Source organism: Lepisosteus platostomus, unplaced genomic scaffold, assembly GCF_059453375.1.
Source record: "Lepisosteus platostomus isolate fLepPlt1 unplaced genomic scaffold, fLepPlt1.hap1 Scaffold_30_H1, whole genome shotgun sequence".
NCBI lineage: Eukaryota > Metazoa > Chordata > Actinopteri > Semionotiformes > Lepisosteidae > Lepisosteus > Lepisosteus platostomus.
In genome coordinates, this window is record NW_028291658.1 from 1,000,001 (window position 1) to 1,027,874 (window position 27,874).

General features: G+C 47.0%; 16 non-coding genes across 16 annotated transcripts; 14 read left to right on the top strand and 2 right to left on the bottom strand.

Moving 5' to 3' along the window:
* The first annotated feature begins 1,620 nt into the window (after positions 1-1,620).
* On the top strand, positions 1,621-1,702 carry trnas-aga (transfer RNA serine (anticodon AGA)). The gene has a single exon. It is a non-coding gene; the product is annotated as a tRNA-Ser (tRNA).
* A 213-nt stretch (positions 1,703-1,915) lies between these two features.
* Positions 1,916-1,986, top strand: trnag-gcc (transfer RNA glycine (anticodon GCC)). Its single transcript has one exon. It is a non-coding gene; the product is annotated as a tRNA-Gly (tRNA).
* Positions 1,987-3,889: 1,903 nt separating this feature from the next.
* Positions 3,890-3,971, top strand: trnas-aga (transfer RNA serine (anticodon AGA)). The gene has a single exon. It is a non-coding gene; the product is annotated as a tRNA-Ser (tRNA).
* Positions 3,972-4,184: 213 nt separating this feature from the next.
* trnag-gcc (transfer RNA glycine (anticodon GCC)) lies at positions 4,185-4,255 on the top strand. The gene has a single exon. It is a non-coding gene; the product is annotated as a tRNA-Gly (tRNA).
* A 1,903-nt stretch (positions 4,256-6,158) lies between these two features.
* Positions 6,159-6,240, top strand: trnas-aga (transfer RNA serine (anticodon AGA)). The gene has a single exon. It is a non-coding gene; the product is annotated as a tRNA-Ser (tRNA).
* A 213-nt stretch (positions 6,241-6,453) lies between these two features.
* Positions 6,454-6,524, top strand: trnag-gcc (transfer RNA glycine (anticodon GCC)). Its single transcript has one exon. It is a non-coding gene; the product is annotated as a tRNA-Gly (tRNA).
* A 559-nt stretch (positions 6,525-7,083) lies between these two features.
* On the top strand, positions 7,084-7,157 carry trnai-aau (transfer RNA isoleucine (anticodon AAU)). The gene has a single exon. It is a non-coding gene; the product is annotated as a tRNA-Ile (tRNA).
* A 1,270-nt stretch (positions 7,158-8,427) lies between these two features.
* On the top strand, positions 8,428-8,509 carry trnas-aga (transfer RNA serine (anticodon AGA)). The gene has a single exon. It is a non-coding gene; the product is annotated as a tRNA-Ser (tRNA).
* Positions 8,510-8,722: 213 nt separating this feature from the next.
* Positions 8,723-8,793, top strand: trnag-gcc (transfer RNA glycine (anticodon GCC)). The gene has a single exon. It is a non-coding gene; the product is annotated as a tRNA-Gly (tRNA).
* Positions 8,794-9,352: 559 nt separating this feature from the next.
* Positions 9,353-9,426, top strand: trnai-aau (transfer RNA isoleucine (anticodon AAU)). Its single transcript has one exon. It is a non-coding gene; the product is annotated as a tRNA-Ile (tRNA).
* Positions 9,427-17,580: 8,154 nt separating this feature from the next.
* LOC148635046 (U4 spliceosomal RNA) lies at positions 17,581-17,722 on the bottom strand. Its single transcript, XR_015933454.1, has one exon. It is a non-coding gene; the product is annotated as a U4 spliceosomal RNA (small nuclear RNA).
* A 2,246-nt stretch (positions 17,723-19,968) lies between these two features.
* Positions 19,969-20,040, top strand: trnag-ucc (transfer RNA glycine (anticodon UCC)). Its single transcript has one exon. It is a non-coding gene; the product is annotated as a tRNA-Gly (tRNA).
* A 1,174-nt stretch (positions 20,041-21,214) lies between these two features.
* Positions 21,215-21,288, top strand: trnat-agu (transfer RNA threonine (anticodon AGU)). Its single transcript has one exon. It is a non-coding gene; the product is annotated as a tRNA-Thr (tRNA).
* Positions 21,289-22,266: 978 nt separating this feature from the next.
* Positions 22,267-22,385, top strand: LOC148635049 (5S ribosomal RNA). The gene has a single exon (XR_015933282.1). It is a non-coding gene; the product is annotated as a 5S ribosomal RNA (ribosomal RNA).
* Positions 22,386-23,012: 627 nt separating this feature from the next.
* LOC148635050 (U1 spliceosomal RNA) lies at positions 23,013-23,176 on the bottom strand. The gene has a single exon (XR_015933468.1). It is a non-coding gene; the product is annotated as a U1 spliceosomal RNA (small nuclear RNA).
* A 2,880-nt stretch (positions 23,177-26,056) lies between these two features.
* On the top strand, positions 26,057-26,198 carry LOC148635051 (U4 spliceosomal RNA). The gene has a single exon (XR_015933418.1). It is a non-coding gene; the product is annotated as a U4 spliceosomal RNA (small nuclear RNA).
* The last annotated feature ends 1,676 nt before the right edge of the window (positions 26,199-27,874 follow it).

Consider the following 27,874-nt stretch of genomic DNA (forward strand, 5'->3'; position numbering starts at 1 on the left):
CTGTGGTCATTCAAAATGACCACCAAAACCTTTGACAAAAGCTCTTGGTAATTGATGGTCTTCAATAATGCTTCTCCTTTAGGTACATTTTAAATCAGCTGAAAAATGCTGTGAAATGGGGGGGCACTTCAGGCCAGTGTAGGATTTGGGTTACAAGAACCATGAAACTGCACGAGAAAGCCCGTACACTGAATTACACGGCTTTCTATTCAAAGGAGGACAAAAGAAATTCCCTGAGTTCGATTTTTTGCAGCACAGAGAGGAGCACTGTTGTGAGGCCGGTTAGCTCAGTTGGTTCGCGCGTGGTGCTAATAACGCCAAGGTCACGGGTTCGAGCCCCGTACTGGCCAGGTCCTTTTCTCCTCTCTTACCAAAGCTGTTAGGTTCCTTTCCGTGGTGAGAGGGGTTGTCATGCAACGCTGCCACATAGTGCCGACAGACAAGAGTGTTGCGGGAGAAGAGAAAAGTGTTTGAAGATTTAAGAGTGTCTTAGGTGGAGCCAAAATCAAGTGTCACAAATACAAGTGGGAGGATTTCCAATGTTTAATATGGTAAAAATAAGCGGAAGTTATCTGCCGGTCCGGCACAGTCTGCCATGCTTTTGTCATATACTGTAAAGTGGTGTCGAACTGGGTGTCGAACTGGAGCCTCACCATTTGCATATGTGAGGCTCCAGTTATACATCGAGTGTCACATTAAATGACAAAAATGAAGAGAGTTAAAGCAGCTGGAGAGGTTTTCTTACAACTTTTGAGCTGACACAGTTTTGGAAAATGTTTCCTTCACGCTGCACTGTACAACATAGGCAGCCAAGAGTCTCCAAAACAAAACAGAATTGACAGATAGGAGAAAATTCCCACTCATCCTGAAGTTCCCAAAATCCAGCACTGAGCGTAAACAAAGTGTCTAAGTAGCGTGGGAATGCTAACCCTAACCCTAGCTGGAGTTTGAGCAATCCAGCACTGAGCGTAAAAAGATGAGTCAAAGTAACGTCTAATCGGATTAGTTTCCTTAGAGCTGGTTCAGAGTCTGCTCAAGAGTTTACCTTTCACACATGCGCAAAGAAGAATGTTGGGGGTGCACGCTTCAAGGCGCCTTACAGCTGTAGGGAGTGATTCGAGACGATTCGTGGCATGTGCTCGTTCCCATATACCGTACGCCCCGGGGTGCAGTGCTAGGATGATGTACAATACCGCTTGGGCACGTAACGGCGTTATACGCAAGGTTTTCGTTTGTTCGTTTTGTTTTGCTCTGCTTTGCTTTGTTTTGCTTTCCATCGCGTTGGTAAGAGCGTAAATAAAAAGGCGATTCCTGCGTCTACCACTAATGTAAGAGCTATTTCAAGTGCGACGTGGTGCGGCTTTTCAAATGCTTGTGGGCATTTCTCCGTTGTTGATTCTTTTTTTGTGTGTAACAAAGTGGCATTTTCATGTCCGGACGGGGAGACTTTATCATTCCGACATGAAGCCACCCTTAAGTCCTCTGAGGCGTGTCTGTCTGCAAGGCTTGTATTTTGGAAATGTTTTTTTGAAACGGAGAACGACTTTGAAATAGGCTTCCGCCGGCGCCTCGCGATCCAGGTAAGATTGTAGCAAGAACGCAGCGGCAGCGGGGCTTGCTGTAGTCGTGGCCGAGTGGTTAAGGCGATGGACTAGAAATCCATTGGGGTCTCCCCGCGCAGGTTCGAATCCTGCCGACTACGTTATCCGCCTCCAGTCGGTGTGTTTCGGCGCAAGCAAAGAAGCGCGCCTCTTTGCTGTTCCTGGTGGTTTTAAAACGCCCAATCGCTTGTACCCGCTGCCTTGGAAATAAGTTCTTCAGCGTCCGCGAATGGCATTTTGCAGCTGGAAGCAGATGTCGACGCGTTTTGCACAGAGCACCAAAAAAGCGTCTTTTTTGAAGGCCCAGGCACTGAGCATTGGTGGTTCAGTGGTAGAATTCTCGCCTGCCACGCGGGAGGCTCGGGTTCGATTCCCGGCCAATGCAGTGGCTTTTGCAGCGAGCGGCTCCATCACTTGCATCCCCTTGCAACTCGCAACTCAAAAAACCCACTGAAGCTAAGCAGGTGTGAGCCAGGTCAGTACCCGGATGAGGGTGAGCTACAGGGGAAAACAAAGCTTCCAGCTGGAAGCGGTGTTAATGGTGCCGGCGGTGGGGCGCTCGCCCTGAGGTCTGTGCGGGTCCCAATGCCCCAGTATAGTGACGGAGATGCTGTGTTGTAAAAGGGCGCTGTCTTTTGGATGAGATGTAAAACCGAGGTCACAGCGCTCTGTGGTCATTCAAAATGACCACCAAAACCTTTGACAAAAGCTCTTGGTAATTGATGGTCTTCAATAATGCTTCTCCTTTAGGTACATTTTAAATCAGCTGAAAAATGCTGTGAAATGGGGGGGCACTTCAGGCCAGTGTAGGATTTGGGTTACAAGAACCATGAAACTGCACGAGAAAGCCCGTACACTGAATTACACGGCTTTCTATTCAAAGGAGGACAAAAGAAATTCCCTGAGTTCGATTTTTTGCAGCACAGAGAGGAGCACTGTTGTGAGGCCGGTTAGCTCAGTTGGTTCGCGCGTGGTGCTAATAACGCCAAGGTCACGGGTTCGAGCCCCGTACTGGCCAGGTCCTTTTCTCCTCTCTTACCAAAGCTGTTAGGTTCCTTTCCGTGGTGAGAGGGGTTGTCATGCAACGCTGCCACATAGTGCCGACAGACAAGAGTGTTGCGGGAGAAGAGAAAAGTGTTTGAAGATTTAAGAGTGTCTTAGGTGGAGCCAAAATCAAGTGTCACAAATACAAGTGGGAGGATTTCCAATGTTTAATATGGTAAAAATAAGCGGAAGTTATCTGCCGGTCCGGCACAGTCTGCCATGCTTTTGTCATATACTGTAAAGTGGTGTCGAACTGGGTGTCGAACTGGAGCCTCACCATTTGCATATGTGAGGCTCCAGTTATACATCGAGTGTCACATTAAATGACAAAAATGAAGAGAGTTAAAGCAGCTGGAGAGGTTTTCTTACAACTTTTGAGCTGACACAGTTTTGGAAAATGTTTCCTTCACGCTGCACTGTACAACATAGGCAGCCAAGAGTCTCCAAAACAAAACAGAATTGACAGATAGGAGAAAATTCCCACTCATCCTGAAGTTCCCAAAATCCAGCACTGAGCGTAAACAAAGTGTCTAAGTAGCGTGGGAATGCTAACCCTAACCCTAGCTGGAGTTTGAGCAATCCAGCACTGAGCGTAAAAAGATGAGTCAAAGTAACGTCTAATCGGATTAGTTTCCTTAGAGCTGGTTCAGAGTCTGCTCAAGAGTTTACCTTTCACACATGCGCAAAGAAGAATGTTGGGGGTGCACGCTTCAAGGTGCCTTACAGCTGTAGGGAGTGATTCGAGACGATTCGTGGCGTGTGCTCGTTCCCATATACCGTACGCCCCGGGGTGCAGTGCTAGGATGATGTACAATACCGCTTGGGCACGTAACGGCGTTATACGCAAGGTTTTCGTTTGTTCGTTTTGTTTTGCTCTGCTTTGCTTTGTTTTGCTTTCCATCGCGTTGGTAAGAGCGTAAATAAAAAGGCGATTCCTGCGTCTACCACTAATGTAAGAGCTATTTCAAGTGCGACGTGGTGCGGCTTTTCAAATGCTTGTGGGCATTTCTCTGTTGTTGATTCTTTTTTTGTGTGTAACAAAGTGGCATTTTCATGTCCGGACGGGGAGACTTTATCATTCCGACATGAAGCCACCCTTAAGTCCTCTGAGGCGTGTCTGTCTGCAAGGCTTGTATTTTGGAAATGTTTTTTTGAAACGGAGAACGACTTTGAAATAGGCTTCCGCCGGCGCCTCGCGATCCAGGTAAGATTGTAGCAAGAACGCAGCGGCAGCGGGGCTTGCTGTAGTTGTGGCCGAGTGGTTAAGGCGATGGACTAGAAATCCATTGGGGTCTCCCCGCGCAGGTTCGAATCCTGCCGACTACGTTATCCGCCTCCAGTCGGTGTGTTTCGGCGCAAGCAAAGAAGCGCGCCTCTTTGCTGTTCCTGGTGGTTTTAAAACGCCCAATCGCTTGTACCCGCTGCCTTGGAAATAAGTTCTTCAGCGTCCGCGAATGGCATTTTGCAGCTGGAAGCAGATGTCGACGCGTTTTGCACAGAGCACCAAAAAAGCGTCTTTTTTGAAGGCCCAGGCACTGAGCATTGGTGGTTCAGTGGTAGAATTCTCGCCTGCCACGCGGGAGGCTCGGGTTCGATTCCCGGCCAATGCAGTGGCTTTTGCAGCGAGCGGCTCCATCACTTGCATCCCCTTGCAACTCGCAACTCAAAAAACCCACTGAAGCTAAGCAGGTGTGAGCCAGGTCAGTACCCGGATGAGGGTGAGCTACAGGGGAAAACAAAGCTTCCAGCTGGAAGCGGTGTTAATGGTGCCGGCGGTGGGGCGCTCGCCCTGAGGTCTGTGCGGGTCCCAATGCCCCAGTATAGTGACGGAGATGCTGTGTTGTAAAAGGGCGCTGTCTTTTGGATGAGATGTAAAACCGAGGTCACAGCGCTCTGTGGTCATTCAAAATGACCACCAAAACCTTTGACAAAAGCTCTTGGTAATTGATGGTCTTCAATAATGCTTCTCCTTTAGGTACATTTTAAATCAGCTGAAAAATGCTGTGAAATGGGGGGGCACTTCAGGCCAGTGTAGGATTTGGGTTACAAGAACCATGAAACTGCACGAGAAAGCCCGTACACTGAATTACACGGCTTTCTATTCAAAGGAGGACAAAAGAAATTCCCTGAGTTCGATTTTTTGCAGCACAGAGAGGAGCACTGTTGTGAGGCCGGTTAGCTCAGTTGGTTCGCGCGTGGTGCTAATAACGCCAAGGTCACGGGTTCGAGCCCCGTACTGGCCAGGTCCTTTTCTCCTCTCTTACCAAAGCTGTTAGGTTCCTTTCCGTGGTGAGAGGGGTTGTCATGCAACGCTGCCACATAGTGCCGACAGACAAGAGTGTTGCGGGAGAAGAGAAAAGTGTTTGAAGATTTAAGAGTGTCTTAGGTGGAGCCAAAATCAAGTGTCACAAATACAAGTGGGAGGATTTCCAATGTTTAATATGGTAAAAATAAGCGGAAGTTATCTGCCGGTCCGGCACAGTCTGCCATGCTTTTGTCATATACTGTAAAGTGGTGTCGAACTGGGTGTCGAACTGGAGCCTCACCATTTGCATATGTGAGGCTCCAGTTATACATCGAGTGTCACATTAAATGACAAAAATGAAGAGAGTTAAAGCAGCTGGAGAGGTTTTCTTACAACTTTTGAGCTGACACAGTTTTGGAAAATGTTTCCTTCACGCTGCACTGTACAACATAGGCAGCCAAGAGTCTCCAAAACAAAACAGAATTGACAGATAGGAGAAAATTCCCACTCATCCTGAAGTTCCCAAAATCCAGCACTGAGCGTAAACAAAGTGTCTAAGTAGCGTGGGAATGCTAACCCTAACCCTAGCTGGAGTTTGAGCAATCCAGCACTGAGCGTAAAAAGATGAGTCAAAGTAACGTCTAATCGGATTAGTTTCCTTAGAGCTGGTTCAGAGTCTGCTCAAGAGTTTACCTTTCACACATGCGCAAAGAAGAATGTTGGGGGTGCACGCTTCAAGGCGCCTTACAGCTGTAGGGAGTGATTCGAGACGATTCGTGGCGTGTGCTCGTTCCCATATACCGTACGCCCCGGGGTGCAGTGCTAGGATGATGTACAATACCGCTTGGGCACGTAACGGCGTTATACGCAAGGTTTTCGTTTGTTCGTTTTGTTTTGCTCTGCTTTGCTTTGTTTTGCTTTCCATCGCGTTGGTAAGAGCGTAAATAAAAAGGCGATTCCTGCGTCTACCACTAATGTAAGAGCTATTTCAAGTGCGACGTGGTGCGGCTTTTCAAATGCTTGTGGGCATTTCTCTGTTGTTGATTCTTTTTTTGTGTGTAACAAAGTGGCATTTTCATGTCCGGACGGGGAGACTTTATCATTCCGACATGAAGCCACCCTTAAGTCCTCTGAGGCGTGTCTGTCTGCAAGGCTTGTATTTTGGAAATGTTTTTTTGAAACGGAGAACGACTTTGAAATAGGCTTCCGCCGGCGCCTCGCGATCCAGGTAAGATTGTAGCAAGAACGCAGCGGCAGCGGGGCTTGCTGTAGTCGTGGCCGAGTGGTTAAGGCGATGGACTAGAAATCCATTGGGGTCTCCCCGCGCAGGTTCGAATCCTGCCGACTACGTTATCCGCCTCCAGTCGGTGTGTTTCGGCGCAAGCAAAGAAGCGCGCCTCTTTGCTGTTCCTGGTGGTTTTAAAACTCCCAATCGCTTGTACCCGCTGCCTTGGAAATAAGTTCTTCAGCGTCCGCGAATGGCATTTTGCAGCTGGAAGCAGATGTCGACGCGTTTTGCACAGAGCACCAAAAAAGCGTCTTTTTTGAAGGCCCAGGCACTGAGCATTGGTGGTTCAGTGGTAGAATTCTCGCCTGCCATGCGGGAGGCTCGGGTTCGATTCCCGGCCAATGCAGTGGCTTTTGCAGCGAGCGGCTCCATCACTTGCATCCCCTTGCAACTCGCAACTCAAAAAACCCACTGAAGCTAAGCAGGTGTGAGCCAGGTCAGTACCCGGATGAGGGTGAGCTACAGGGGAAAACAAAGCTTCCAGCTGGAAGCGGTGTTAATGGTGCCGGCGGTGGGGCGCTTGCCCTGAGGTCTGTGCGGGTCCCAATGCCCCAGTATAGTGACGGAGATGCTGTGTTGTAAAAGGGCGCTGTCTTTTGGATGAGATGTAAAACCGAGGTCACAGCGCTCTGTGGTCATTCAAAATGACCACCAAAACCTTTGACAAAAGCTCTTGGTAATTGATGGTCTTCAATAATGCTTCTCCTTTAGGTACATTTTAAATCAGCTGAAAAATGCTGTGAAATGGGGGGGCACTTCAGGCCAGTGTAGGATTTGGGTTTCAAGAACCATGAAACTGCACGAGAAAGCCCGTACACTGAATTACACGGCTTTCTATTCAAAGGAGGACAAAAGAAATTCCCTGAGTTCGATTTTTTGCAGCACAGAGAGGAGCACTGTTGTGAGGCCGGTTAGCTCAGTTGGTTCGAGCGTGGTGCTAATAACGCCAAGGTCACGGGTTCGAGCCCCGTACTGGCCAGGTCCTTTTCTCCTCTCTTACCAAAGCTGTTAGGTTCCTTTCCGTGGTGAGAGGGGTTGTCATGCAACGCTGCCACATAGTGCCGACAGACAAGAGTGTTGCGGGAGAAGAGAAAAGTGTTTGAAGATTTAAGAGTGTCTTAGGTGGAGCCAAAATCAAGTGTCACAAATACAAGTGGGAGGATTTCCAATGTTTAATATGGTAAAAATAAGCGGAAGTTATCTGCCGGTCCGGCACAGTCTGCCATGCTTTTGTCATATACTGTAAAGTGGTGTCGAACTGGGTGTCGAACTGGAGCCTCACCATTTGCATATGTGAGGCTCCAGTTATACATCGAGTGTCACATTAAATGACAAAAATGAAGAGAGTTAAAGCAGCTGGAGAGGTTTTCTTACAACTTTTGAGCTGACACAGTTTTGGAAAATGTTTCCTTCACGCTGCACTGTACAACATAGGCAGCCAAGAGTCTCCAAAACAAAACAGAATTGACAGATAGGAGAAAATTCCCACTCATCCTGAAGTTCCCAAAATCCAGCACTGAGCGTAAACAAAGTGTCTAAGTAGCGTGGGAATGCTAACCCTAACCCTAGCTGGAGTTTGAGCAATCCAGCACTGAGCGTAAAAAGATGAGTCAAAGTAACGTCTAATCGGATTAGTTTCCTTAGAGCTGGTTCAGAGTCTGCTCAAGAGTTTACCTTTCACACATGCGCAAAGAAGAATGTTGGGGGTGCACGCTTCAAGGCGCCTTACAGCTGTAGGGAGTGATTCGAGACGATTCGTGGCGTGTGCTCGTTCCCATATACCGTACGCCCCGGGGTGCAGTGCTAGGATGATGTACAATACCGCTTGGGCACGTAACGGCGTTATACGCAAGGTTTTCGTTTGTTCGTTTTGTTTTGCTCTGCTTTGCTTTGTTTTGCTTTCCATCGCGTTGGTAAGAGCGTAAATAAAAAGGCGATTCCTGCGTCTACCACTAATGTAAGAGCTATTTCAAGTGCGACGTGGTGCGGCTTTTCAAATGCTTGTGGGCATTTCTCTGTTGTTGATTCTTTTTTTGTGTGTAACAAAGTGGCATTTTCATGTCCGGACGGGGAGACTTTATCATTCCGACATGAAGCCACCCTGAAGTCCTCTGAGGCGTGTCTGTCTGCAAGGCTTGTATTTTGGAAATGTTTTTTTGAAACGGAGAACGACTTTGAAATAGGCTTCCGCCGGCGCCTCGCGATCCAGGTAAGATTGTAGCAAGAACGCAGCGGCAGCGGGGCTTGCTGTAGTTGTGGCCGAGTGGTTAAGGCGATGGACTAGAAATCCATTGGGGTCTCCAAGCGCAGGTTCGAATCCTGCCGACTACGTTATCCGCCTCCAGTCGGTGTGTTTCGGCGCAAGCAAAGAAGCGCGCCTCTTTGCTGTTCCTGGTGGTTTTAAAACGCCCAATCGCTTGTACCCGCTGCCTTGGAAATAAGTTCTTCAGCGTCCGCGAATGGCATTTTGCAGCTGGAAGCAGATGTCGACGCGTTTTGCACAGAGCACCAAAAAAGCGTCTTTTTTGAAGGCCCAGGCACTGAGCATTGGTGGTTCAGTGGTAGAATTCTCGCCTGCCACGCGGGAGGCTCGGGTTCGATTCCCGGCCAATGCAGTGGCTTTTGCAGCGAGCGGCTCCATCACTTGCATCCCCTTGCAACTCGCAACTCAAAAAACCCACTGAAGCTAAGCAGGTGTGAGCCAGGTCAGTACCCGGATGAGGGTGAGCTACAGGGGAAAACAAAGCTTCCAGCTGGAAGCGGTGTTAATGGTGCCGGCGGTGGGGCGCTCGCCCTGAGGTCTGTGCGGGTCCCAATGCCCCAGTATAGTGACGGAGATGCTGTGTTGTAAAAGGGCGCTGTCTTTTGGATGAGATGTAAAACCGAGGTCACAGCGCTCTGTGGTCATTCAAAATGACCACCAAAACCTTTGACAAAAGCTCTTGGTAATTGATGGTCTTCAATAATGCTTCTCCTTTAGGTACATTTTAAATCAGCTGAAAAATGCTGTGAAATGGGGGGGCACTTCAGGCCAGTGTAGGATTTGGGTTTCAAGAACCATGAAACTGCACGAGAAAGCCCGTACACTGAATTACACGGCTTTCTATTCAAAGGAGGACAAAAGAAATTCCCTGAGTTCGATTTTTTGCAGCACAGAGAGGAGCACTGTTGTGAGGCCAGTTAGCTCAGTTGGTTCGAGTGTGGTGCTAATAACGCCAAGGTCACGGGTTCGAGCCCCGTACTGGCCAGGTCCTTTTCTCCTCTCTTACCAAAGCTGTTAGGTTCCTTTCCGTGGTGAGAGGGGTTGTCATGCAACGCTGCCACATAGTGCCGACAGACAAGAGTGTTGCGGGAGAAGAGAAAAGTGTTTGAAGATTTAAGAGTGTCTTAGGTGGAGCCAAAATCAAGTGTCACAAATACAAGTGGGAGGATTTCCAATGTTTAATATGGTAAAAATAAGCGGAAGTTATCTGCCGGTCCGGCACAGTCTGCCATGCTTTTGTCATATACTGTAAAGTGGTGTCGAACTGGAGCCTCACCATTTGCATATGTGAGGCTCCAGTTATACATCGAGTGTTGTTAAATAAAGCACTGACTTTATTTAACAACCACACCAAAACCTAACACAGGATCTACACACACACATGAGGAGACTGACGAAAACGTACGCACATTTAGGGTGGTAATTACCTAACAACACACTCTACTTTTACAGGACTACACAGGGCACTAGAATTACTAGGACATTATTTACACAGGTAGGGTCAGCCGCTGGTCATCGTGCTGACCCTCAGACTCTTCCCGGCTACCACTCCCAGCATGCCCAGCGGTACTACGAGCGCCTAGGGGCGCTTCCTCCTCACCACCAGGCGAGGGCGTTACAATATTTACTATATTTATTATACACGTGTAAATTAATTACTGCGAAAATAATTTACTTCGTACACTGTGCAGAGTGCCGTATACTCCTAGTGTTAGATGTGTTTTCGACGTTATATATGCATTTATTAATGTCGTCGATTTTACGGTTGCAATTCGACGTTGATTATACGTCGAGGCGACGTATATATACGTATAGCCGTATTTTCGCCGTGAATATACGTATATTCGACGAATCAATGCCCACAGCTTGGCATACAAGGGTTTTGCGGAGGGGTCTTGCCACCTGCCTGAAAAAAAAACAGTAAAATTTTTGAGTGCCTATAGAGTTTCTATTTTTATTTTCTTGAGAAAAGTTGATACCATTTCCTGGAAACCCCGTCCCCCATCAGTGCGCGGTGCCCGGGGAAAAATCTGTAGGGGGGCTTCTGAAATTCTGAGGGGGGGTGATATTTCGGTTGAAACGGAGCTGTACGGTGCAGCTACCCAAATGAAATCTCGCAGCTATGCCATTGATTAGTGCTTCATGATAGAAGATATCGACTAGCAATCTGGTATTTGCGATGAAGTTCAGTTTCACATTTTTCGTCACTCTCACTGGAGAGTATTGCCTGGAGCGAAAAGTACCATAAGCGTTCATTTTTGCAGCTACATGGACGTTCTGAATCGTTAAGAAAAAATGTTGTAAAACCAACAGAAAGCACAGACTGCTATAACTAGTCCTAGTTATATAACGATTTTAAGTATAATGATAAACTACTGCAAGGAATCGGTCCACCTGAGCAAACAGGATCGTAATGTTGACACTCAATAACGACACTGATATGTGCAGTTCCTGGACGGATAGCCCTCCTGCCCATCAAACAGACTGAGTGACTGTTCGTGTCATTTAGTGTTGTCTGACCATTGACAAAGTACAACTATTTTTTTAGGGTGCAAATTAAGTTATTTAATAACGTGGATTAAATAACTGGATGGCGTGGATTTTTGTCTTAAAGGAAACAGAAGTAGGAGATATATATATGTATGTATGTTTTTGGTGTTTTCCTTGTTTGTGAAATACATATACACACGCACGACACTAACATAAACACACCTCATAATAAAAGAGCAAAGCATTAAGTAGCAGGATTTAAAGGACGTTGAGACCCGAGAATCGCCCTGATTGAGCTCAGTGTGTAAGTCCACCCTGGAGCAAAAGCAGCGATGCTGGCATTCTGGGCATGGTGAATTACTGATCAAGAAAGGGGGTTTTCGAGGTCTCGTTCCTTACCTGTGAACAGTGTGGTGTAAGTCCTCTCTAAAGTCTCTGAGAGGCATTTAGATCTGGAGGTAACAGACGCCCTTGGCTGAATGAGTGCAGGAATGCACAGGTTTTTCAAGTGAAAGCATCCCCTTACTGTATGAGCTGTTACCTCACACATGACAAAAGTAAAAGAGACCGAACATGTGTACTAACTGATGGTTTGAGAAAGTGGTGGAAGGGTCCGTTTATATATCGGAAAAGTGTAAGTTGAAGGAAAAGAAGGAGAAAAATATGGGAAAAGCTGAGTTTGTCAGAGGGAGTCTGGGGCGAAGACGCCTGTAAAATAAGCATATGCGTATTGATTGGCAAAAGCACAAGCATGTAGCTCCCACCCTGGTGCACGGCCGGCACCAGTGGTGGCAGATACATGAGAAAAAAAAGAAATTGGGATGTGACTTCTTAAGTGTGTTTACGGGGAAAACAAAAACCCAGAAGAAAAGATACTTTACTCGCTACGAAAGAGTATAAACAAAAGCGAAAAGAGGCAGTGCAGGAGAATCAGAAACTAAAAGAAGAATTAGTTCCTGGTCGCACTGCACTAGTTAATGTGTTATATCCTGCTCTCCCATAGGGGAACAGACAGGCAGGAAATGAAAATAATTGGGATCAATTCCCACAGTGACCATATGGAGACGGGGGGTCTGGGTGGGATGACACCTGGTACGAGTGTGATAGAGACAGAACAGGAACTCCCTTCTTAAACAGAGGGTGCCTGCAGACCTGTACTCTCACCCTAAGTGGGAGAGGGCCTGATGTAGCGGGGGCTGGCGCTGTTGATGACAGCGTCACTCTAAGTGTCTCGCACCCCATCGAGGGGGTCCGTACTCGCACCTACCTTCCCTGATTCCCCCATACGATCAAATCCAAAACCGGAAGATATTGACTGGTGGGCTAAAGTACCGCACCCAAAATTAGGAATGCAGCGAACCTGGAGTGCACTTCAGGAATTAAAAGGATTCATGTAGAAGTAAAACAAGAATACAGCACATTGTAGTACGAAGAGAAAAATATATTCTCGATGTGTATGTGTGTTTTATGAATTTGTGTGCCGGCATGTATGTGTGTAACTGTGAGTTTTTGTATACTAAATGACGGTGTGAGTGTGTTTAGCCAGCGGGACTGGCTAGAGACGTAACTAAAGAGACTTGATGAAAATCAACTTAAGGAGATTGGAAAATATAAGAGCGTCTGAAACGTATAAGTACAGTACAGGTGGACGTAAAAGTAGTTAGATAAACAGTGTTTGTATTTTTATACAATTAGTTGCAATAGTGAAAACAATTTGGGTTTATTCGAATGTCTCAGACATGCTGAAACGCTGTAGGTTTAGAATCGAGACTGGGGAGAATAACGTCTTGTGAGAAGATCTGTTTACCTAACGATTAGATCCTGTAAATCCCTTGTAGCCTACCTAAGTCTGTCCCAGTCCAGTGGATTAAAATGTACTGTTAATGGAGTGTTGGTTTCTCTGTTAGGGGATACTGGAGCACTACTGTTATGCTTGTTTCACTCCTCTGTTCAACAGTGTGCTATAGAGTAATGTATATGGGGAGATGGCAGGAGGCCACAGGAGTATTGGGGCACCAAGTTTTACTTGCTGAGTACCAGATTTTAATGGGTGGTTTTATCCCAGATCTATTGGGTTGGAATATTATACATTACAAAGAATGACTATCCAGAACAGGGTATCACGTGGCTTCAACTGACTGTGATCACTCAGTATGTTGATGGTATTCTGAGTGCTTCCCCTGACGAGGAAACCCACAAGTCTGAGTTGCTTCAGCTTTAGAGTGTCTAATATTAAGCAGTTATGATAAGGCCCTTTTGTGTCGAGCATTGTGTGATTTTAACAGGGCCAGGGTGCAATATTTTTACGGGGTGAGCACAACTTTTAACAGATCTGCTTAAGGGGGGAGTGCAGTACAAGGACAAGATTGCCTTGGTACCAGCAGCAAAAGCCGCCTGTAATAATTTGAAACAAGCTCTCTTACAGGTGCTGAGACTGGGGTTTCCTCAGATGGATCAACCATTCTTTGTATGTAAGTGTGGACAAAGGGTTCTGGGCAGCTGTGCTGACGCAGGAGCATGGAGGTAGGCACTATTATACCATTCGATACTGTAGCCAAAGGGTGGGGGACGGTGAAAATTGAAGAAAATGTAATACTGTTTACTGATGGGTCCTCTCTGATGCATGAGGGAGAACAGAGAACAGGCTGAGCCGTTACAACAGAATTCGAGGTGCTAACAATCGGAAAATGCCCCTCCACTGCCTCAGCACAGCAAGCCAGTTAAGAGCACTGATGGAAGATTGTAAAAAGAAAGATGTTAAAAGGTTACTGTATATGTATATAATGTATGTATTTGTTGCATGTAGGCCACAATTCTGGATGGCTATGGAGAAATAAGATTCTCTCACAACGGCAGGGACTCCAGTTAAGAATACTGGGCTTGTCTCTGAACTGATTTGTAGTTTTACAGCTGCCGACAGAAGCAGCTTGAGTAAGGTGTCAATAACACAATAAATAAAGAATTCCAGTAACTCAAGGTAACAACCATGCAGATGCAGATGCCAGACGAGCGGCACTGGGAGGGCGGGAGTCTGAGACCCCTGTGAAACCTCTACTGGGGAAAAGGGAGAATTCAGGTTGAGGCCTTTAATGTGATGTGATGTGGGCTGGCACATACCCAAGTGTATGATAAAGATGATCCCGTGGTACGGACTGCCCTGCCCCTTGGATACTGATCTAGGGGCAGACTACACTGGGAAGGTGTGCCAGGCTGTAATTGCCTCACTAGGGGTAAGTTGGAAGTCACATTGCCCCCATCACCCACAGTCTGAAAGACCAACTAAGGAAATATCAACTGAAGGGACACCGTGGGTAGATGCTCTACCTGCAGTCCTGTGCGGTTTGCGGGCTGGAGCAAATGGAACTGTGAGACTGAGCCCATTTGAGATCATCACGGGCAGCCAAAGAAACTCCCTGGAGGCCAAGTTTGGCTAACGCACTGATGAATTAACTAACTCTCTATTAAAGTATTGTAGGTTTGTTAACTGAAGCGGTGCACAGGGCTTGTGAACAGGTGCCGGACGCTTGGGGACCTCCAGCAGAGGGGAGACACGACCGGATACCTGGCGAGTGGGTGTAGGTGAAGAAGAGATACCCTGCCAGACGTTGCAATCCTGCTGGGAGGGACCATATCAAGTGCCACTAACTACTGATTGTGCCATCTGAGTGACAGGATGAGATCGCTGGATCCGCGCATCGCACTTTCACCGACCCACGGCACCAGAGACTGAGTGAACAGAAAGAAGGATGTTGTTACCGTTTCTGTGTCTGATGCTTCCTAAGACCAACAGTGTGCTTGTTAGGCCTGAGGAGCATTACTGGGGATATGGTATCAATACATTCCAGATGTTGGCATATCTATTCAGCCAAAAAATTATAATCGGAGTTGGGTCAATATTGCTGTTCCAAGATCCTGACGATAGATCTCCACATGGCTGAGGTCTGCGTTTGGGTCCTGGGGTAGGACTTTATGTATTTGTAGGATTAGGATTGTTTTATGTGTAAAATTGTAACTATCACTTGTACAAAAACATCAATAACACCTTGTTGTAACTGTGGAACGCACAATGTCATGGTAATGCATGCCTGTACATCTAAAAAGGAAAGATCTGCCCTGACATTGTATTTGTAAAAATAGACAGTCCTGATGTATGCCATATTTTATAAGGGGGGAATGAAGTAAGAGACAAGATGTTAAAAGGGTTAATAACTTAAGTCAGTTCTGCCTGAATATTAGACTTCTAAGCAACAGGGGTTTATGGCAGGAAAGGGGGTTAACTGATAAGGATTCCAGATGCGAGCAAGGAACCCCCTGGGGGTATAATCTTAAACTGACCATTTAGCAAGGGCCTCTTAACTGGCCAAATACCATGACCCCCCCCCCCCCCCCTTACAATAACATCGAATGACGTCTGAAGCAGCAAGCAAGGACTATATAACCTAAAAGTTTGTACCGGCACATCGAACAATACTTCGGTTTTGTTGTTTCTTGCGGGAAACAAGACTTTGGCTTTATTGTTCCTTGCATGCAATAAACTCATCTGTTTTACTTCATCTCGGGATCAAGTACCTTATTCCTTCTGTTACAACAGGGCTTTCTCACGCAGTTTCATGGTTCTTGTAAAAGCTCTTTACACGCTTGTAAAAGCTTTTACACGCGTTAACCACGGCCGGTGAGTTCAAGGTTGGTCAAAGCTGAAAGCTCAAAGCTGAAATAAATGTATAAAATTTGGCTTGCATCATAGCAGTTGAGCAATAAAGTCTGTCCTAATTAAAGAGTACCCAAAGTTTGAAAGTACAACATAGAATAAGAATAAGAGAAATGGCAAAACGATTTTGTGTCATCTTCCCCATTCACACTATTTTATGTGCCATTTTTTTGCTTATTCACATACTATTTTAATCAAAATAATATTAAGAAAGATCTGTATGTATTCAGATAGTATTATTATTGTTCATACTTACTCGTCAAAAGAGGATTGCTGAGATATTTGCGGATATACTTCTACGTTTGAAAAACGTGTCCAAAATGGTGACCAACGAATACTAGCAATGCATTGTGGTATATAACCGGAAAATATGCTGGGTTCGATATTTTCTCAACGTATGCGTTTATTAATGTTGTCGATATTATGGTTGAAATTTAACATTGATAATACATCGCGGCTATGTGCCCCCTGCTATGAGCTGATGTGCAATTTTAACGCATGCAGTTAGTAAGGATCGGTCACTGTTGTATGGTATTATATATAATGACATTATGGAATAGGATGGGGACAGGCCTGGCATCACGGGGGGAGGGGGGAATGTCGCCCCTTCAGTTTTGGGCAAAAAGTTTTACCTAACTTAATTTGCGCCCTAAAAAAATAGTTGTACTTTGTCAATGGTCAGACAACACTAAATGACACGAACAGTCACTCAGTCTGTTTGATGGGCAGGAGGGCTATCCGTCCAGGAACTGCACATATTATTGAGTGTCAACATTACGATCCTGTTTGCTCAGGTGGACCGATTCCTTGCAGTAGTTTATCATTATACTTAAAATCGTTATATAACTAGGACTAGTTATAGCAGTCTGTGCTTTCTGTTGGTTTTACAACATTTTTTTCTTAACGATTCAGAACGTCCATGTAGCTGCAAAAATGAACGCTTATGGTACTTTTCGCTCCAGGCAATACAAACCGTGAGAGTGACGAAAAATGTGAAACTGAACTTCATCGCAAATACCAGATTGCTAGTCGTTATCTTCTATCATGAAGCACTAATCAATGGCATAGCTGCGAGATTTCATTTGGGTAGCTGCACCGTACAGCTCCGTTTCAACCGAAATATCACTCCCCCCTCAGAATTTCAGACGCCCCCCTACAGATTTTTCCTCGGGCACCGCACACTGATGGGGGACGGGGTGTCCAGGAAATGGTATCAACTTTTGTCAAGAAAATAAAAATAGAAACTCTATAGGCACTCAAACATTTTACTGTTTTTTTTCAGGCAGGTGGCAAGACCCCCTCAGCAAAACCCTTGTATGCCAAGCTGTGGGCATTGATTCGTCGAATATACGTATATTTACGGCGAAATTACGGCTATACGTATATATACGTCGCCTCGACGTATAATCAACGTCGAATTGCAACCGTAAAATCGACGACATGAATAAACGCATATATAACGTCGAAAACACATCTAACACAGTGCCTGAGGCTTTTTACTGTATGTATCGTGTGCCGCAACTAGGAGTATACGGCACTCTGCACAGTGTACGAAGTAAATTATTTTCGCAGTAATTAATTTATTATATTTACTATATTTATTATACACATGTAAATTAATTGCAGCGAAAATAATTTACTTCGTACACTGTGCAGAGTGCCGTATACTCCTAGTTGCGGCACACACGATACATACAGTAAAAAGCCTCAGGCACTGTGTTAGATGTGTTTTCGACGTTATATATGCGTTTGTTAATGTCGTCAATTTTACGGTTGCAATTCGACGTTGATTATACGTCGAGGCGACGTATATATACGTATAGCCGTAATTTCGCCGTAAATATACGTATATTCGACGAATCAATGCCCACTGGGAACAAGCTCGCTTCTTTCTACCATGATGTCACCATGACCAAATCTGTCTTTAAACACCTTGCTCAGTCTCTAACGAGACTGTCAAAAATAGCTTTCGCTGATTGTATTGCAAACCGGCGGAAGCGGGGTATTGGGAAAAGTTTTCAACTAGCAATAATCCCGCCTCGGCTAAACCTCACAGGCTACGATACTGCCACTGCGCAAAGCTGACGGTTGCCAGGCAACCGCGGGGATCCTATGGAAATCGTTATCAATCGTCTCATGGCATGTCGTTGCTGTAACGCTTCATATTTGTCGTCTTCTTCTAGCTTGAGGTTTTGAAGAATTTCATGACAGACAAGGGCTCCGTTGGGAACAAAGAAACCCGTTGATTCTTTTCAGCAGCAGAAATACAACCCTTTAAATACAAGATGACAGAACAATGACGAAGGGCATGCCGGGAGCAACTCATGCACTACAGAGGAAAGGGGGTGGGCACGTACAGTTCACATTCAAGCCACAAGTACTCTTCTCGGATGTTGCACAAACAAATCCTAACGTCTTGAAAGCATTGCGGCATGTTTGTGTCCCACTTCCCGTGGCTGCAGGATGACTGACACGAACGGACAAACACAATCTGTGGCGTTTAGCGTGACATAGTCTTGCAGGCATCGTGCTGTCTCACTGCAATACTATACCGCTGGAGGAAACAGTCCATCTGGCCATGAAACTCATTTGAACGTCTAGCTACAGCAACTAACAATATCATGATTTATTCAGGATGTGTGGAATCAGCACGTCCCGGAGACAGCTTCCGAAATCTTGAGCATTCTCTGGTGGTAGGGGCGTTCAAGATGGCGCTCAGGTGGGAGGTAAAGTTTAGTGGTTGAGGATTTTTTTTGAGTTTTTCATGACCTGAATGTTAATTTTTGCTTTTTTTGACTACAGAAAAATAAGGACTTAACACTACTTGTTTAAACTTCAGTTATAATTGAAAGAAAAAAAAACGATTTTTTTTAGGTTTAAGAATTTCGATATGAGTAACACTGGGAAAAGAAAAGAGAGTGCTGGGTCTTCGAAGGAGAACTCTAAGATACCTCACTCGTATATGTATAGCACTACAAGAAAATTGATGGCAACTAAAGGGAAAAGTGAAGCAGCTGGAGGGGACGTGGAAAGAGTGCTGGAGATGCGCTCGTACGCGAGCGCTCGCAGCCCAAGTGAGACTCAGCTGCCAGAGGAAGAGCCGGAGTCCCTGCCCAGCACACCTGTGAAAACCCCGGCAGCCAAGAGAGGAAGGGGCGACCTGACGCTGGAGGAGCTCCAGACCAACATCTTCAACATGATGGCACAGAGCATGGGTGAGCTGAAGGAAATGACTTGATCTAATACAGTCGCAATCGAAAGTCTTAAAAAGTCCATGGACTGTGTGTTTAAAGAGGTTGAAGACTTAAAGAGTGAAGTAAAAGTTCTTAAACAAGTAAATACCAAACAAGAAAAGCATATTAAAGAACTTGAATTGAAAGTGAACGATGTAGATAGATACCGTCGATGATGGAATTTAAAATTATTTGGAGTTAAAGAGGAACGTGATAAGGACCTTGTTGCAACAGTGAAGGGTATCTGTAAAAGGACCCTGCCGGACCAGGAGGACGTAATATCGGCCATTGACTTTGTTCACAAGCTCGGGAGAGCGAACATGTCTGGGCAAGTGCTCCCCAGATCGATTATAATACAGTTCACCAAGAGGACGGCGAGGGACATGCTGTGGCGAGCGGCGAGGGGGAATGAGTATTTGAATGGGAACAAACTGAGGTTTGCAGAGGACCTGTCTGCTGCGGACAGGAGTACCAGGAACCAGCTGTGGCCCCAGGTTGAAGCTGCCAGAAGAGAGGGGAGGAGAGCCTACTTTGTGGGAGCGAGGGCCTTTGTGGACGGGAAGGAGATTTGCTCCCAGTGACTGCTCAGTTAATGATTATGTTTGGTTTTATTTGTTATACCAGTATATACTAGTGTTTCTTTAGTGTTAGTTTGGAATGGTGTAGTTAAGTGTTAAGGACTGTTATAGTTCTGGTTCTTTGAAAAACTCAATAGTTTAGACAGTCTTAGAGTTAGTTATTTGCTTTTGTGTATGTCTTTTTCATGAATGCCAGAGGTACTCGAAATGTTGTTAAAAGAAAAACTGTGTGCTGAGTTTTATTTTTTACAGGAAACGCATGCATGTTGAAACTAAAGTTTATAAATAATTGAGAAATATTAAAGCAAGGAAAATATGATACGTGTAAAATATACAATTTGATCACATAATTACTTAATTACCTCTGGTAGTTAAATGCTTTTTTCTGCTGCGTTTTTTTTCTCTTGTACATGACTCTGATCCTCTTGTTGTATTTGTATTTGTAAATTCTATGTTTAATAAAATTTTTTTTTAAAAAAGCATTCTCTGGTGGTGTCCTGCAGACTTCCTGTGGGCATGCGTTGGTGGTATAGTGGTGAGCATAGCTGCCTTCCAAGCAGTTGACCCGGGTTCGATTCCCGGCTAACGCAGTGGTGAATGTTTTCAAATGCTATCATGACCCTTGGATTGTGACTAGCAAAGCGAAGCCTTTTGAAAGAGCTAAAGCACTGAAAAACGGAATTGAGGGAGAATCTTACAGGGGATTCTGAGTGGTGTCTGCATACACGCAGTCCGATATGGGTGCTGAATGCTTGAGCTACTCTCAATGTCATGCTGGCTTTCCCCGGAGTAAATCTGTTACATTGAAAGAATGCTTCTCGCAGGTTCAAAAAGGGACCCTTGTTAATTGGAGAAATCAATGATTTCAAATGAATTCTGTATGCGTTAAAAGACAGCTATACACAGAAAACATGCAGGACACTGCTCATGAGTGTGGAGTTCAGCCGAAACACAGTGTGTTTTTTCAAGCCATCTGACAAAGCCCGCCCACTGAAAACTGCAGCAGATCGTGTAAAGACGTTCAACTTTGTAACTACTGCACGCACAGGAAGCAGAATAAATTCCTCTTTTCAAACTGTCAAAGGTTTGCTTTACGAACGCCGCAGGACATCGCACAATCTCTTTTGAACAGGGACAAACGATTTCTTATGGGGCGCAGTAAGTACTGTTACTGTCACTGCTCGATACCGACGTTGGCCTACTATACCATGTTCAGCCACCGCTAGAAAATGTACAGCTCTAGCACCGGAGCAAGCAACAGGAGGGCCGACGTCAAACAGGCACATGTGTCGGACATGGAGAGCAACGAGAATGAGATTTGAACCCATGACTGCAGAGCACAATGTATTAGCAGTCCATCACCTTAACCACTCAGCCACCTTGTCGACAAAACTGGGCTGTCCGGACATGGGTTGGCGCGCTCCAGATGATCTTTTTCTTTTTTTTCCCTCGTACTCGAGGGTCATTTTCCTGTTCCACATGTGATTTCAACATTTTCCTTGGGAGATGTCAAGCCAGCAAGCCACTGCTGTGGTTCAGTGGCCAGTGTGGAGTTCAGTGGCCCTGTTGTACACAGAAAGCACATTGAGCTCCTTGGACATGAAAAGTTCCAGATAAGAGCCATTTGTCATCCTTTCTCTTGGTGTCGATGTTGCTATTGTATGTAAAGGTGGCAACTTGCTCAGCAAGCAGGCGGAGCACACACCGAATGCAGATGTGTCTGAGTGGTGTGTCCAAGTGGCTGCAAAAGGACAGCACTCCCGGGGCGCCGTGGCTTAGTTGGTTAAAGCGCCTGCCTAGTAAACAGAAGATCCTGGGTTCGAATCCCAGCGGTGCCTTCTTTGTTGTGTCTTCTCGAACAGAACTGGTCCTTACAGACAACCGCCTACGGCTAGACTTAATTAAATGCAAGTATTCATTTCCTGTCTTTAACGCGACTTGTTTTTCTTAAAATGGATGCAACTTGCAAAACATGAAATACAAGCCTTGCTAATCAGCGCTAGCGGCTGGCAAAAAAAAAAGAAGTCAGCAATGTTTTTTTCTTTAACCTTAACCCTGCTAATGGAGAAGAGTTAAACGACCAAGTCTATGCAGCTTAAACGATGCGCAAGTCGGGTTCTTAGCTGAAAGGGTGGTAAATCACACTCACCCCAGTCCTTAATCTTTTAAAGAGGATACAAAATTGAACCTAGTCGCCACATCACATACATCCTGTTCAATGATAAAAAGGTAACATCTATCCTCGCTCCAGAGTAAATCTCACGTTGAGGGCATCTTTTTTTTCACTTTACCGTGAGTCGGGCTCGGCTGCACAGAGGAGAGAGCAGACCAATGAGGTCACAGGGACAGGGGAGTCACACGCTGGCGGTTTGAATACGCGGAAGATCACTGAGGGATCCACAGTATGTGGACCCTCCGTTCGCCATCAGTCCGCACTCCGGACTCTGAATCCTGCCATCCGAGTTAAGATCTCGGCGGAACCTGAGGCGGAACCTGAGGCGCCGCGCGCCCGGCCGACGTGTTGGACCGGTGTGCTTTACGTGCTGAAATAAACACGCGACAGCCCTGAAATGTTTCCAGAGTGCTGTGCACTGAAGACTTGCCTGGTGCTCCTCCGTGCAGATTGTTTGTCCTCCTCCAGTGCGGGACGAGCCAACACAAGGGAGCGCATTTGCCAACATCCAGGCACGCAATGCGATTTGGAAAGCAGCTCCTTTCCAAAGAGTTGCACACGAACGATCCTTCAGTCCCGCTCGGGGGGCACGGAACCCCCGCCACACACAGCTTCAAGTAGCGAGTCAGGCGCCAGAGCTTTCGCTTACGGCCACACCACCCTGAACACGCCTGATCTCGTCTGATCTCGGAAGCTAAGCAGCGTCGGGCCTGGTTAGTACTTGGATGGGAGACTGCCTGGGAATACCAGGTGCTGTAAGCTTTTGCTCTCCCGGCCAGCAGGGGTTGCCGTTGGTGCCGTAGGCTTTGGGAGGAAAACCTGCAGGATGGAAAGGTGATCTATAGCCTCATCTGTTTTGTTGCTGTGGCATGTGTGTGACCCATATTCAAAAAAAAAATCCGTCTGTAAAACGAATATCGAAGCTGCCTCTAAATCTGCAAATGAAGATGAGTCGATAAACCACTCGTTTTTCGTATAACTAGACATATATTCATTTGTTACCGATTTCATTCATTGAGCACGGATACAATAGAGGTACAGCCATTCACTGTTTGACATGTCTGCACTGGTACAGAACCGAGCAATCAGAAAACGGGTGAAACTGTCTTTAGACTCAGCATACAGTACCGAGGCCCCCCATGACCAAATAAAGGCTAACCTCGATAATCAGCCTAAAGAACGCAGACTACAGCAAAACGACTGACTTTGAAAAGGGAATGAACGTCTGGAAAGAGTAGTGGAACTAGCTTGAGATGCTTCTCCGGACCCCTAACTAAAAGCCAGCGAGAACCAGCAGCGGCGTCCACTCCTGTCGAACCGGGATCCTTCCGCAGCCACGCAGCTCGTGGTGTCCTAACCCTCCCGTATCTGATTTTGGACCAAGCACATCAGGGGAGAGCGCGAATGCAGTCCCCCACTACCAGAAATTATGCAGTTGAGATTCCCACATTTGGGGAATTCGCAGGGGTCAGCACAGCCGGAGTGCAATGGCCGAGCCTCGCCCTGGGTGAACCTCCTTCTTGATTAAGGTATCTCCCCTGCCAGGTAAGTATGAGTTGTACAGGCCCCTGCAAGCGGCCCGCACCCACAGCACAAATCGCGCAGCCTAGGCCACCTCCTCGCCCCGCACGCCACCGCCTCCTGCTGGGCCCACTCTTTCACACACTCACACGCCACACTAACACTCAAAAGTGTGGGCAAAACGAGAAAACGAGCGCGCCGTTTCCTACACATCTGCAGTCGCCGTTGCGCATTCGCAGCATGTCCCGGGATGCAATTCGGCCTCATTTGCATAACTCCAGACCGGCAGATCGCCACGCAAGGCTCCGTCTCTTACCTGCTCTCCAGAGCCTGCTGCCTTCTGTGCTTTTCTCTCGGCACCGCTGCAGTGCACACAACTCCTGCAGCGGGAGGGGGGGATGAAAGTTCCCGCGCTCCGCCGCAGGGAAGGCTCGCTCCGTGCGCACACGTCCTTTCGATGCCAGTCCAACAAGTGCTCCGCATTAGCTGCGTCGGGGCTCCGGCGTGTCGCACCTCACCTCACCTCGCACTGCCCCCTCCTTGAATGTCTGCCGCTGGGCATGCCCCGCTCTCCTCCGCCTTATCTTATCGCGTGTGAGCACCGACAATGGCCACAATGCCGGGGAATGGCACCTGTAAAGTGTTAATTGGGGCACAGGAACAGCCCGTCTCGTCTCGGGGGGGCCGGCTTCAGAGACAATACAGCAAACACAGCGGGGCGGGGGAAGAAGACGACACCACACATGCGGGTACATTCAGCTCCGGCGGGAACGAGACATTTGTCGGTCTTTTCAAGTGCCAAGAGCCGAGCAATCCTTCACTTGTATCGTTTCTCCCCGGTGACTAGATCTGGCCCTGCGACTCTCGACTGGGCTCACCCCCGGGGCAGCCCAGCAGGTGTGAGCCTGGCCGGCACCCGGATGGGAGATTCCACCCCGGAAAAGCTCCGGTTGCTGCTGCTCCTGCAAGAGGTGTGACTGGGACCAGTAGGGAGCGCTCACCCTGCGGGCTGTGTGGCTCTCTTACGCCCCAGCCTCCTGATGGCGACACTCTGCTGCACAAACAGGCGCCGTCCTTCGGGGGAGGCGTCAAACCGAGGTCCCGACCCTCCTTGGCCATTAGGAAACCCCAGGGCGTCTCTCAAAAAGAGACGCCGGGGGTGTCCCTCTGGTGTTAGTGCTCCCCTTTACCCATCAGTCGGGGTCTCCTCCTAATCCCCGTCTCACCTGTAACAATCAATGACGAGGCCCCCCTGTCCGTGAGATTTAGTACTCGCGCAAGAGACCGGGGGCAGAGCGCGAACGCGGTCCCCCGCCCCCTACAAAGTGCGCGCTCCGGGTTCCCTCTCGGGGCCCTGCAACACAGCGGAAGGGCAGCGAGAAGGAGCCTCTTGCTCTGACGCCGCAAGGCCACAAGAGGGCGGAGGCGCCGCGCGCCCGGCCGACGTGTTGGACCGGTGCGCTTTACGTGCTGAAATAAACACGCGAAAGCCCCGAAATGTTTCCAGAGTGCTGTGCACTGGAGGTTTTTGTCTGGTGAAGACTTGCCTGGTGCTCCTCCGTGCAGATTGATTGTCCTCCTCCAGTGCGGGACGAGCCAACACAAGGGAGCGCATTCGCCAACATCCAGGCACCTGACTCGCTACTTGAAGCTGTGTGTGGCGGGGGTTCCGTGCCCCCCGAGCGGGACTGAAGGATCGTTCGTGTGCAACTCTTTGGAAAGGAGCTGCTTTCCAAATCGCATTGCGTGCCTGGATCTTGGCGAATGCGCTCCCTTGTGTTGGCTCGTCCCGCACTGGAGGAGGACAAACAATCTGCACGGAGGAGCACCAGGCAAGTCTTCAGTGCACAGCACTCTGGAAACATTTCGGGGCTGTCGCGTGTTTATTTCAGCACGTAAAGCGCACCGGTCCAACACGTCGGCCGGGCGCGCGGCGCCTCCGCCCTGTTGCTGCCCCTGCAGCTGCTTCACTTTTCCCTTTAGTTGCCATCGATTTTTTTGTAGTGCTATACATATACGATTGAGGTATCTTAGAGTTCTCCTTCGAAGACCCAGCAGTCTCTTTTCTTTTCCCAGTGTTACTCATATCGGACTTTTTAAACCTAAAAAAAAATCGTTTTTTTTTTCTTTCAATTATAACTGAAGTTTAAACAACTAGTGTTAAGTCCTTATTTTTCTGTAGTCAAAAAAAGCAAAAATTAACATTCAGGTCATGAAAAACTCAAAAAAACTCCCCAACCACTAAACTTTACCTCCCACCTGAGCGCCATCTTGAACGCCCCTACCACCAGAGAATGCTCACGATTTCGGAAGCTGTCTCCGGGACGTGCTGATTCCACACATCCTGAATAAATCATGATATTGTTAGTTGCTGTAGCTAGACGTTCAAATGAGTTTCATGGCCAGATGGACTGTTTCCTCCAGCGGTATAATATTGCAGTGAGACAGCACGATGCCTGCAAGACTATGTCACGCTAAACGCCACAGATTGTGTTTGTCCGTTCGTGTCACTCGTCCCGCAGCCACGGGAAGTGGGACACAAACATGCTGCAATGCTTTCAAGACGTTAGGATTTGTTTGTGCAACATCCAAGAAGAGTACTTGTGGCTTGAATGTGAACTGTACGTGCCCGCCCCCTTTCCTCTGTAGTGCATGAGTTCCTCCCGGCATGCCCTTCGTCATTGTTCTGTCATCTTGTATTTAAAGGGTTGTATTTCTGCTGCTGAAAATAAGCAACGGTTTTCTCACAACGCCCTTTGTTCCCAACGGAGCCCTTGTCTGTCATGAAATTCTTCAAAACCTCAAGCTAGAAGAAGAAGAAGACGACAAATATGAAGCGTTATAGCAACGACATGCCATGAGACGATCGATAACGATTTCCATAGGATCCCCGCGGTTGCCTGGCAACCGTCAGCTTTGCGCAGTGGCAGTATCGTAGCCTGTGAGGTTTAGCCGAGGCGCGATTATTGCTAGTTGAAAACTTTTCCCAATACCCCGCTTCCGCCGGTTTGCAATACAATCGGCGAAAGCAATTTTTGACAGTCACGTCAGAGACTGAGCAAGGTGTTTAAAGACAGATTTTGTCATGGTAACATCATGGTAGAAAGAAACGAGCTTGTTACGTGTCAACAGAAACGCTCTTTAGCTCTTTCAGCTTTATGCAGAGAACAGCGTCTGTCGAGATTACTTTTGTGTCAGCGCGAAACGCCGTGTGCTGTCAGTATGATTTCATATTGCTCGTAGCGGCGCCTGGCTTTTGTCTGTCAAACGTTAGGTTGCGCTTCTTCATGCTGCATCGTCGGCATGAGTGGAGCATTTTAAACGTCTGTACTTACTGCGCCCCATAAGAAATCGTTTGTCCCCATTGAAAAGAGATTGTGCGATGTCCTGCAGCGTTCGCAAAGCAAACCTTTGACAGTTTGAAAAGAGGAATTTATTCTGCTTCCTGTGCGTGCAGTAGTTACAAAGTTGAACGTCTTTACACGATTTGCTGCAGTTTTCAGTGGGTGGGCTTTGTCAAATGGCTTGGAAAAACGCACTGTGTTTCGGCTCGGGAAACATCATGAGCAGTGTCCTGCATGTTTTCTGTGTATAGCTGTCTTTTAACGCATACAGAATTCATTCGAAATCATTGATTTCTCCAATTAACAAGGGTCCCTTTTTGAACCTGCCAGAAGCATTCTTTCAATGTAACAGATTTACTCCGGGGAAGGGCAGCATGACATTGAGAGTAGCTCAAGCTTTCAGCACCTTTATCTGACTGCATGTATGCAGACACTGCTCAGAATCCCCTGTAAGATTCTCCTTCAATTCCGTTTTGCAGTGCTTTAGCTCTTTCAAAAGGCTTCGCTTTGCTAGTCACAATCCAAGGCTCAAGACAGCATTTGAAAACATTCGCAACTGCGTTGGCCGGGAATCGAACCTGAGTTAACTGCTTTGAAGGCAGCTATGCGCAACACTGGTTCGCTCCAGAATAAATCTCACGTCGAGGGCATATTTTTTTCCATTTTACCGTGAGTCGGGCTCAGCTGCACAGAGGAGAGAGCAGAGCAATGAGGTCACGAGGACAGGGGAGTCACACGCTGGCGGTTTGAATACGCGGAAGATCACTGAGGGATCCACAGTATATGGACCCTCCGTGCGCCATCAGTCCGCACTCCGGACTCTGAATCCTGCCATCCGAGTTAAGATCTCGGCGGAACCTGAGGCGCAGTTCCTTCTTAAAACGTAATCTGGTGAGCATTTCTAGAATCGTACTTGTATAGATGCAGCCTTTAATGTGTTGCTAGGTTAAAATTGATGACTTCTTGTATTTCAGTAGGCAACTGCCCTCTTGATTTCGGATTTAATTTCTTTATTACAGGGGCGCTTTTATGAAGACAGAGTCATGTTCAGGTACTTTGCTTGATGGAGGAAGCTCATTTCGGACTCTGTGATCTGCTCACCTGGAAAGGTCTGCTATACTACTACAAGAGAGAAGTAGAGTCTGGAAGAAGGGACAATTTTATGATGCTTTTTGGAAGATAATGTTTTTTTTTCTTATACTGAAAATGAAAGGTAGTTGTTTCTATATGGACTCAGTCTTTGGAATTTGTATATATATATTTCAGTGATCCCTCAGCCATTCCTTCTGTATTGTAATTCAATTTCTCTTTTAAAATTCCTTCCCCACTTCTAGGACCTGCAGTTGCTGAACTCCACAATGGCTTCTATTGGAAAATCTGTGACTG